The sequence below is a fragment of the Chionomys nivalis genome, chromosome X, assembly GCF_950005125.1.
Source record: "Chionomys nivalis chromosome X, mChiNiv1.1, whole genome shotgun sequence".
Classification (NCBI taxonomy): domain Eukaryota; kingdom Metazoa; phylum Chordata; class Mammalia; order Rodentia; family Cricetidae; genus Chionomys; species Chionomys nivalis.
This window is the reverse complement of record NC_080112.1, coordinates 125013172-125024965: the sequence shown is the minus strand read 5'-3', so window position 1 is coordinate 125024965 and position 11794 is coordinate 125013172.

Sequence of the window (11794 nt, the reverse complement as noted above, 5' to 3'; positions counted from 1 at the left end):
TGCTTTATCATGGTGTTTCATCACAGCAATAGTAACCCTAAGACACCACCATTTGGAGTTGTTGTGAGGCATAAGTGAATCACTGTGAAAGAGGAAGCAGTGACTTTTTTTGCATGGGAGACATGAGGGGAAATGTATGTACCTGTGTATAGAAATCTGTATTTTCAACTAAGAGAAATTTTTAAAAATATTTATTTATTTATTTATTTATTTATTTATTTATTTATTATGTACACAATATTCTGTCTACATGTGTGCCTACAGGCCAGAAAAGGGCACCAGATCTCATTACAGATGGTTGTGAGGCACCATGTGGTTGCTGGGAATTGAACTCAGGACTTTTGGAAGAGCAGGCAGGCAATGCTCCTAACCACTGAGCCATCTCTCTAGCCCCCCTAGGAAAAATTTTTAAGGGTACATCCACACCCACACGCGCACATGTGCACACACACACACATATAGCATGCCCAATTTATTTAGATGCCATTGTAAAACTGTATAAGACCTTCTTAGGGGGACACATGAAACATATAACCCCTGGTTTACTGGACATAACTGCTAGCATTGCACAATAATTCAGACTCCTCAAACAAAAATGTATTTTTTAGATTTACGTAGTCTTCTGTGTTTTCTTGTTGTGCCTACATGTATGTTAGATGCATAACTGTTGCCCTCAGAGGTCAGAAGAAGGTGTTGGATCCTCTGGGGCTGGAGTTATAGGCAATTGTGTTAGAAATCAAACCCAGGTGTGCCTAAACATAGAACCATCTCCCCAGTCTTAAACAGCATGTAATAAATTTTGGCATTTTCTGCATTATAAATTTTTGCATAATTTTTATTATTATTTTAAGCATATGGATTTTGTGACTGCATGTATGTTTGAGCACCACTTGCATGCCTGACAAAGGCCAAAAGACAGCATTGGATCCTTTAAAACTGGAGTTACAGATGGTTGTGAACTGGCCATGTGAGTACTGGGAGTCAAACCCAGGTCTTTTGGAAGAGCAGTCAGTGTTCTTAACTGCTGCTGAGCCACCTCTTGTATTAATTTTTACGTTAGCCGGGTGGTGGTGGCGCACGCCTTTAATCCCAGCACTTGGGAGGCAGAGGCAGATGGATCTCTGTGAGTTCGAGACCAGCCTGGTCTACAGAGCTAGTTCCAGGACAGGCTCCAAAGCTACAGAGAAACCCTGTCTCGAAAAAAAAAAAAAAAAAACTTTACGTTAACAAGTAATACAGTTTTTATGGATGCCTTTTGTGGTGCTCTAAAACTTTGCACCCAAATTTCAGTCATGTTTTTCTTTTTCTTCTTTTTGCCTTTATTTATTTATTTTCTTTTTTTGTTTATTTATTTATTTATTAAAGATTTCTGCCTCCTCCCCGCCACTGCCTCCCATTTCCCTCCCCCAGTTAAGTCCCCCTCCCTCATTAGCCCGAAGAGCAGTCAGGGTTCCCTGCCCTGTGGGAAGTCCAAGGATCTCCCACCTTCTTCCAGGTCTAGGAAGGTGAGCATCCAAACAGCCTAGGCTCCCACAAAGCCAGTACGTGCAGTAGGATCAAAACCCAGTGCCATTGTTTTTGACTTCTCAGCAGCCCTCATTGTTTGCTATGTTCAGCGAGTCCGGTTTTATCCCATGCTTTTTTTAGACCCAGTCCAGCTGGCCTTGGTGAGTTCCCGAAAGATCATCCCCATTGTCTCAGTGGGTGGGTGCACCCCTCGCGGTCCTGAGTTCCCTGCTCGTGCTCTCTCTCCTTCCGCTCCTCATTTGGGCCTTGGGATTTCAGTCCGGTGCTCCAATGTGGGTCTCTGTCTCTGTCTCTGTCTCATTTCCTTGCCTGATGAAGGTTAATATTCAGGAGGATAAATATATGTTTTTCTTTGGGTTCACCTTCTTATTTAGCTTCTCTAGGATCACGAATTACATCTTAGCCCTAGCTGTCCTGGAACTAGCTCTGTAGACCAGGCTGGCCTTGAACTCACAGAGGTCCACCTGCCTCTGCCTCTTGAGTGCTGGGATTAAAGGTGTGCCCCACCACTAGGTGGTGCCTCTTGAGTAACTTTATACCTGGGTGCATTGTCTTGAATGAATGAATGAATCCTTCCTATCTAATTTGGTTCTATATGTGTGATCAGAGTCTTAAAATATCTAGAGGAATACAAAAATGATGTGAAATGTAAGACTGTGCAATGCAGCCTATCTCGGGCATTCTGAGGGGTGTTTACAGATTATATTAAACATCTGAAAATTGTAGACTTGGACTATATTACTCCACTATCCAGGTAGAGGGAATACCCTTATGGATGTGATAAATGACAGTCTTAAACACCCTGTTTTTTCAATAGCGTTCCTGTCAAGTTCATTGCTTATTCTAGGCTGCCTGAGGCAAAAGCCTGCATAAATCATAGGAGTAAGAAAACTGTTGTTCCACCACCCTGCCCCCCCCCCCGCATACACCCCGTGACTCTACACTTTGAACTCTGTGGCTGGTAGTATCTCTTTTTTTTTTTTTTTTTTGACTGCCAGGAAACTCAGATTGTGCCAAGGCAACTCGCATCTCTCCCCTTTCTCTCTCTTTCTCCTTCCCTCGATTTCCCCTTTGGATTGAACTTAGTGACATGCATGTGCTAAACCAACATTTTACCACTGAGCTACAATTAGAGCCCTCTTCTTGACATTTTTAAAAACAATCTAACTTAGTTGTCCAGGTTGGTCTTGAACTCACTCTGTAGCCCAAGCATGTTCTAAACTTCTAATACTCTTGTCTCAGCCAGAGGGGCTGGTACGACAGTTATGCATCACCAAGTTTGGTGCAGAAAGCTGTCTTCTCCAATTGACGAATGTATTGTAACATGTCTGTCAATTACAAACAACCCAGTTCTTCAAGATTAGAGCAGAAGCAGTCTTAGCTATAGCATTTCCTGACTCCCATAGAGTATATTGTTTCACCATGGCTGATTTTAAACTACTGTATGAGAAGTTGATACATAGTGGTCACTGCTACATACCATCTCCATTGCACAGGGACCACAGAAATAACTGGGCTTTTATTTAGTTCTTTGACAATTTTATGCATTTATATAATGCATTCTAGCTACAAAAGTAGGAAAAATCATCAGTAAGCTGCTCCCTAGTGAGGAAGTCCCTCTCCCATTTTCATGACTTTTCATTTGGGTTTGTGACCTAACGTGGGAGGTGATGTATGCTGTGAATAAGTTTTATTGCCATTGGTTAATAAAGAAGCTGCTTTTGACCAGTGGCTTAACAGAATATAACCAGGCTGGAAGAGATATATATAGAGAGAAAATAGGCAGAGTCAGAGAGAAGCCATGTAGCTGCTCCGGAGACAGATGGCGGATGTCGGACAGAACTTTACCACAGTCATGAGGTGATTAATGGAGATTAATGGAGATGGGTTAGTTTAGAATGTAAGGACTAGCTAGAAATATGCTTAAGCTATTGGCCAAATAGTATTGCAAATATTATAGTTTCTGTGTGATTATTTTAGCTCTGGGCAGCCGGGAACGAACAAGCAGCATCCCCCAACAGTGACCCATGTAGTTTAACCAGGGCCATCTGTGAGACCACTGGATTGGAAGTCAGTTGGGGTCAACAGCGGGATATTCACTAACAAGGGCAATGACTCCTACTCTCCCGGAAACTCTCCATAGGAAGGAGTTCAGCAGTAAGGAACAGGGGGAGCCCTTGGAGTATTTCCTCCCTTCATGCCTGCCTGTAGATGTACCCATTCTTGTGCAGACCTAGTGCAGTCACCCACAGTTGTTGAATGTTCATGGCTACTACAATTGTGTATTATCCAGAAGTTGTGTTTCACAGTCCTTCTCCTATTTTTAGGATTTTACATTCTTTTTGCTCCCCACTTCCACAGTGTTCCCTGAGACTGGAAATGTTATGCATGTCTTCTTTAGGGTTGAGTACTCCAATGTCATTTAGTCTCAATACCTTGTGTAGCCATAAATCTATATTCACTTAGCAAAGTTCACTGGAAAGAGAGGCTTCTCTGAGATTCAGGATATATATGGTGCTTCAACATTATGTCAATTTATCTAAATGACAGAATTAAGGTTTTATTGCCCCCAAGTAAGGAGTAGCTCATTTAACCTAGAAAAAAAATGCATCTTGTCTCAGTACAGTAAGGCAGAAATATGATTTTTTTCTGAATTTTACTTGGACAACCACGCTGGTCACCAGCAGCAGTGGCTACTTATTAAGAAATTAGCCTAAATTATAAGTTAAAATTTAGTCCCCCATTCACAGTAGCTACATGTCAGGTGATTAACTATCACATGTGCTCCAGTAACTGTAATATTTTAGTTGGGATCCAGAAAAATTGTATCATCATAGATAATTCTGTTAGCACCACCTTGTATTCCTACTAAATGAATTCCACTGAAGTAAAACAATTTGTGTTTATTGCCATTGGCATGCTGCCTGTACTTTCAGTGCAGGAAAAGCAATCTGGCTGGAAGGTCTATTGGTGGGAATGACAGAAAGGCACAAATTCCAGAGGTCTATGTGCTGCTAGTCACAGAACTCAGGCATGGTGCTTCCAAAAGCCACAAAATGGACAGTTTCTGCCCTTGGGGCCTCCAGACCTTGCTTCAAGAAGACACAGCAGTACCTGGTTGTTGGGACCAATTAAGTCCTGGCCTTCAGCTGCTCTTCCCTGTCTAGAGCCTTCTAATTGAAGTGACTAACAGCTGAGCTTTGCCTAGAGGATCAGAAAATTGGATTTTCACGTGTTGGCCATTGACTTCAGGGTATTTAAGCTTCCAAGGTGCTATTAAAGGAGGACTTTTTGGTGCCAGTGTTGGGAGGTCTGTATGTCGGTCTGTCTCTGCGTGTGTATTCTCAACCTCCAGCCCCTTGCCCGAAGCTCGTGAACTGCGTTCTAGCACATAGAGCACAGATGGGGGCCACGGTGTGCGGCACCTGGTCATTGGTTTCAAAGCAAAGATAGAGATGCTTGTACATAGATATCCAGATAGGAACTCAGAAACACACCCTTCAAAGGGATACTTTTGCACTATATTGAACAATTGACCTCCCAAATTGTTCAATTTCTTGTCTGCAGGACCTCTAAAGACAGTGGCTTAGATGAAGAAAGGATGTATACAGATGTGGATTAACTTAGGGGTTTTGGAGTGATGAAGAGTTTGCCCTGTGTTTCAGTTAGGCGTTTGTTGCTGTGGAAAACACCATGACCAAAAGCAACTAGGGGAGAAAAGGGTTTATTTGGCTTACATTTCCATATTACAACCTATCATCAAAGGGAATGATAGCAGGAACTCAAAGTAGCAACCTTAGGCAGGAGCTGAAGCAGAGACCATGGAGAAATGTTTACTGGCCTGTTCCCCATGGCTTGCTCAGCCTGATTTCTTATACACCCCAGGAAAACCTTCTTAGGAGTAGCACCTCCCACAGTGGGTCCATCATCCTATATTAATCATCCATCAAGGAAATGCATCATAGATCTACCTACAAGTCAATCTTAAGGAAACATTTTCAAAATTACAATTACCTCTTCCTAGACATGTCTAGATTTGTGTCAAGTTTACAAAAACAGCCAGCACGCCCTAGAACATGTGCATGGTTGCAACATCAACAGTGCCCTAATAAGAGGGCGATAAGAGGATCAAAATCAGAGAAAGAGATGTGAAGATCGAATAAGCAATCAAAAAGCAAGAGTTGAAGATGCTGCATGATGAATTTGAGGATGCAGGATGAAACCATAAGCAGGCAAATCTAAGGAGCTTCTAGAAGTTGAAAAGGCAAAGAAATGTTGCTCCCTAGAGCCTGCAGACTAAACACAGTTCTTGATTTGAGCTTGGTGTAGACCATAAAAAACTTTCAATCTCCAGAAATATAAAAGGGCAAATGCGTGTTGTTATAAGCCCTAAGGTTGTCATTATTTGTTACATTCTATTCATTCTTGAGATAAAATTAAAGGGCTTCCTAAGCCTAAGGAATAAGCCTAAAAGAAGAGCCTGCTCCTGGAACAAGTTCCTGCAACTGCCAGCAGTGAACCAAGCAGCAACTGGAAAGCGTCTCCTGGAACAAAAGCAAGAAAGTTTTTATAAACCATTATCATTAATACATGTGCACATCTAAATGATCTATTCAAGGAAAGCATTTCCAGAAATATCAAACACAATGAATTTTAATATTAATCTGTGGGAAAATACAGATAGGTCCAAAAAAAGATTGAAAATCTGAAAATAGAACATATACATAGGTACTCAAGGGAGAACATAACAAAACAAAAGCAACTTTTGCACTCTGGGTATCAAACAAGACGGAGTAGACCGTGAAAAAGCTTGGGAAACAATAAAGATGGCCACTTCACTGTGCTGTGGGTGATGTTGTCCAATGAAAAGTTAAAAGGTCATTAGGCAATAGATTTCAAAAGTAGGAATTACCATTGGTGTGAGGAAAAATGGGAGCTTTAACACACAAGTATCAGTGCACCCAGGACAACTCAAGGGAACAAGCCCTGAACAAAGCTGAAAAGCATCCAGTTAGTGTAATCAATAAGCAGCTTACTAGCACTTGAGTATGTGTGGCTAAGTGTGTAGAGTGTGGAAATGTGTGTGTGTTCTGCTCCCCAGATTCAGGTCTACTCAGAATGTCCGAACATGACTCTTTATGAATAGAATCAGTTGGAGGTAATTAACTCAGGATTCTCAAGCTGAAACGTAGGTAGGTCATAAATCCAAAAGGTGCTGTTTTCATAAGAGAAAGCAAGGGAAGATTTGAGGAAACACAGGTGAGAAGGCCCTGTGAAAATGGAGACAGAGATAAGAGGGATGGAGCCACAAGTTATGGACTGCCTTTAACCCCTTCTAGGATCTAGAAGAGACAGAAATGACTCTCCCTTGGAGTCCATGGAGGCAGCACATACCTGCCCTTCGGGCTTTTAAAAAGAGGGAGAAAGGGTTTTATTTTTAATCTAAAACCTAACCTAATCAAGAAAACACATGGAAGTAACAGAAACACAAAAAGCAGGAAACAACAGGGGAAAGAAGGGAAAAAAGGAACTTTTTTCATATAATATATTTTGATTGTGTTTATATGTTCCCCTCCCCAACTCCTCCCAGATCCTCCCCCACTTCTCTACCCATCCAACTTCATGTTCTATCTCTCTTTTTCTCTCTATCTACAAAAAAACAAACAAAATCTAATAAAATAAAATGATAAAACAAAATTGAAGAAACCACCCCTCACACACCAAAAGAAAACACATGGAGCTTCTTTTGTGTTGGCCATCTACTGTTAGGCATGGGACCTGCCTTTAAGTACGGTTTGTACACCCAGTAAGACTCTAGTGCAGAAACAAAAATTTCCTTTGCAGTGAATGTCTATTGGAGAGAGCTTTTTGGTTAAGGATGGAAGTTCTTGTCCCCTTCCCTCTCTCAGAGCTGGGATACCATCTGACGTGAATCTGTGCTGCTACAGATTCTATGAGTTCATATGTTCATCAGTCCTGTTGGACCTAGAAGATAATGTTTCCTTGGAGCTGTCCATCGTCTCTGGCTTTTACAATCTTTCCAACCTCCTGATATAAATAGATAGATCCCTCAGCAAAAGAAAATATTTTTCTTTAAAAGATTGCTCCCTATGGCTTATTACAAAGAAATTTAAAAGTATAGATAAAATAAATTCAAACTATTACAGCTTATGGGGCTGGAGAGATGGCTCAGCAGTTAAGAGCTCATATTTCTCTTTCAGAGGACTTGAGTTTGGTTCCCAGCTCCCAAGTTGGGTAGTTCACAACCACTTGTAATTGTAATCCAGCTCCAGAGGTTCTGATACCCTCCTCTCGTCTCCTCTGGGACTGCACTCATTTGCACATACCCATACACAGACACAACCATACATAATAAAAATAGAGCTTGCCAAAGTTGACCTCAAAAAATAAATTCGTATTAATTAATTTTGGTTTTGACAGTTTCACACGTGTATAATATATCCTGATTACTCTCTCACATATCTTTCCCCACCCTGTCAGGCCTGCTCCATCCCTATTGATTCCTTTCCCATATTCACATTGTACTCTTAGCTTTAATCAGACAAGCCTTTCTTTCCAGTGAATGATGATAGATGCTGAGACTCATGAGTGGGAATGAGTGACAAATGCAATCGATCTCTAAATAAGACATTTATACTTCCCCTCTGGGCTCAGGGGAAATTGCAGAATGTATAGCAGAAAGAATATAATATTCAGAACATAGAGTTGGGGGATGTGAAATGCCAGCTCCTTAACAAGATCCAGCTATTGCAATCACGACAGCTACAGATGCATGTACTGGGTCCAAACAAAAATATGCCCGTCAACAGGTATAGCTGGTGGAGGAGGTTAGGGGATCCTATTCAATGTTGTTGAACTATTGGCTACTGATAGATTTGGGAAGCATAACGGCCTTCACTGGGGTCTTCATTGATGACCCCACCAAGCTATAATGGATAGTTTTAATCCAATTGATAATACAAATGTTCCTAGTTAAACTAAATGAGTCAAGCGACAAAATTTAAAAGACAAACTTCTATAGAAAAAGGATTAATAAAATAGCTTAAAACACTACTTTGCAAAATAAAAATAGAGCATGGAACAGGACCAGATAGCCTTATGGTTTAATTCCTCCTAACTTACCCCCCCCCTAAAAAAAAAGAAGAAGAAAAAAAAAGAAAAACTTGGAGCTGGAGATATACCTTAGCTGGAAGGAGTTGGAAGAGTGCTTGATTTTATATATATATATATATATATATATATATATATATATATGCACTAACACTCATGAGATATAGGCAAAAGTACCAAAAGTTCAAAATTATCCTTGACTTCATAGCAAGTTCAAAGTCAGCCTGGCTACATGGGTCCTGTGTCAAATAGAAAAAGAAAAAGAGAGGGGGGAGGGGAGGGGAAGGAAGAGGGAAAGGGAGAGAGAGAGATCCATGTTTCTTTTATGGAACAACAATTGACCTTTCCCTTGGCAAATATTTCTTTTTCTTTTTCTTTTTTTTACAAAGACAACATGGTATCACATATCTGTCATCTCAAAATGTGTGAGGAAGAGGGAGAATTACTGCAAATTAGAGGCTTTCCTGGTCTACATAGTGAATTATAGGCCAGTCAGGGATACTTAAGTGAGACTGTGTCTCAAAAAAGTTTTAAAGTTTTTTTGTTAGTAAGCGACCTTGTCTCAGTCAGGTAACGGTGTCCAAAGCCTTTAATATCTGCACTCAGGAGGTGGAGGTAGGTGGACTTCTGTGATTTTGAGACCAGCCTGGTCTAAAGAGTGAGTTCCAGTACAGCCAGGACTGTTGCACAGAGAAACTCTGTCTCAAAAAATCAAGAATGAGAGACCTTGTCTTAAAATAAATAAGGTGAAGCCGGGTAGTAGTGTGCACGTCTTTAATCCCAGCACTCAGGAAGCAGAGGCAGGCCTCTGTGAGTTTGAGGCCAGCCTGGTCTACAAGAGTTAGTTCCAGGACAGCTAAGACTGTTACACAGAGAAACCCTGTCTCAAAAAACCAAAACAAAACAGAAAAAAAATAAAGTAGAAGTTTCTGATGATGATCTCTGGTCATTATATATGCCACAAGTGTAACAGACTGCTAACACATGTAAACACATACATGTAAGACATATTCAATCTGCTAAATGAAAAACTACAGTGAAAAATACAGACATATCATTTGTAGTTATAAACAAAGATGAATACATGTATACCAACAAATCAAAAACTAAAAAATAAACTAACCAAGCTATATTTCCACTTATCTGGGGATGGGTGGTTCATGAGTGATGGACAGTCTGGATGAAAATGGGGGATAAACATTTCCTATTCACTTTTTAAAATATGACATTTTAAAAAATAAAAAGGCTTATAAATTAACGTAATTGTTTATTTTTTTTGAACAGGTCTCTCTTCATGGCTCAGGCCGACCCAGAATTCATCATGCATTCCAGGCTGCTCTCATGATCCTCCTACCTCAGCTTCCTAAGAGCTGTAACTACAGACTATATGCTAGGGTACTCAGCTGGCTAATTTCATTTTTAAAAGCAATTAAAGTTAGTATTTTTAAAAAGAATTAAGAAAGAAACCCAACAAACTTGCTAAATTTTTCACCCAGCATGTGAAATATTTCCAGTACCAGCCAATGGGTATTCAAGTAGAGATGTAATAAACGCAACAATGGTGGGAAGAGCTGTTAATGACATTATTATTAGTAAAATTTTATACTTTACTAGGTCCTAGATGCCCCTCACCCGAAGAATGGATAAAGAAAATGTGGTACATTTAAACAATGGAGTATTACTCAGTGGTAAAAAATAATGATATCTTGAAATTTGTACATGGATGGAACTATGATGCTGTAAAACAATCCCACACCAGTTCATCATTAGGATAATAAAAGGGTTATTTATTTAAGGGGAAAACTTACAGATCACCATCCTAAACAACAGTCCTCTGAGCGCAAACAGGAACAAAGTCCAGCAGCCTGAACAGGAGCTGGAAGCAACAGAGTGGTACACGGTTCGTGCTGCTTTTTAAACTATAAGAGACCACACCCACAGCTCCCACAGCAGAACTAGAAAAGATCATCCTGAGTGAGGTAATCCAGACCCAGAAAGACAAACACAGTATATACTCACTCATAAGAAAAGGATAACCAGGCTACAATCTACAACCCCTGAGAAGTAAAAAGGAGGATCCCCAAGAGAGACATGCATGGATGCTCTGAGGAGTGGATGGGAGATGAATTGTGGGGAAGTTGGGAGAGTGGAAGGGAGGAGGAACTATGATTGGTATGTAAAATGAAAAAACAACTTTGAAATAAAAATTAAAACCCATAATATAACTAAATAAATACTTTTAAAGATCAAAAATGTTTTTTACACTGTTTTAATACAAAAATAATGTTAACAAATCAGCTTCAAAACATGTTAAAAATATACTCATCCTCCATTGTTTTTGTTAATTTTTCAAAAGCAAGGTTGATTGATTATCTACCAGGAGAATCATTAACATCACCAATCATGTTTTCATGGATAAGAAAGAAATTTTTATGTTCCTCTCAACAGATGTACAAGAAATTCAACCCATTCATTTTTAAAATACTCAAAAAGGGGCTGGAATCTATAATAGTACATGTGCTCAGCTCATGTGAGGTTCAGGATTCAGTCTCCAGCAGTGTTCATAAAAAGCACACAATGGTCTTGTACTTTGTAAAGATTTGTCAGTTGTATTATTTTAATAAAACACTAATCAGCCAGTAGCCAGGCAGAAAGTATAGGTGGGGTGACCAGGCAAGATGTAGAGGAAGGGTGACCAGAACAGGAAACTTCTGGGAAGAGGAAAAGCTGAGTCTGCAGTCGACACAGAGGAAGCAAGACGAGAATTCCTCACTGATAAAAGGTACCAAACCACATGGCTAACACAGACAAGAATACTGGATTAATTTAAGATGTAAGAATTAGTTAATAAGAAGCCTAAGCTAATAGGACAACCAGTTTATAATTAATGTAGACCTCTGTGTGTTTCTTCAGGGCTGAACAGCTGCAGGATCAGGCAGGACAGAAATCTCTGTCAACAAAATGGTACCAACATGGACAACCATATCCACATAAAGCCTGAGAGAGTTTGGGAAGGAATTCTAGGCACAAAAAAACACAGTTAAGCATGGCTTTTTGATAGCAGCATTTTCTCAGGTGGGCTCTGTTTTCTAGAGGTAAGTGCATCTCATTTAAGAGAGGCTTTCTGACTCAGCTT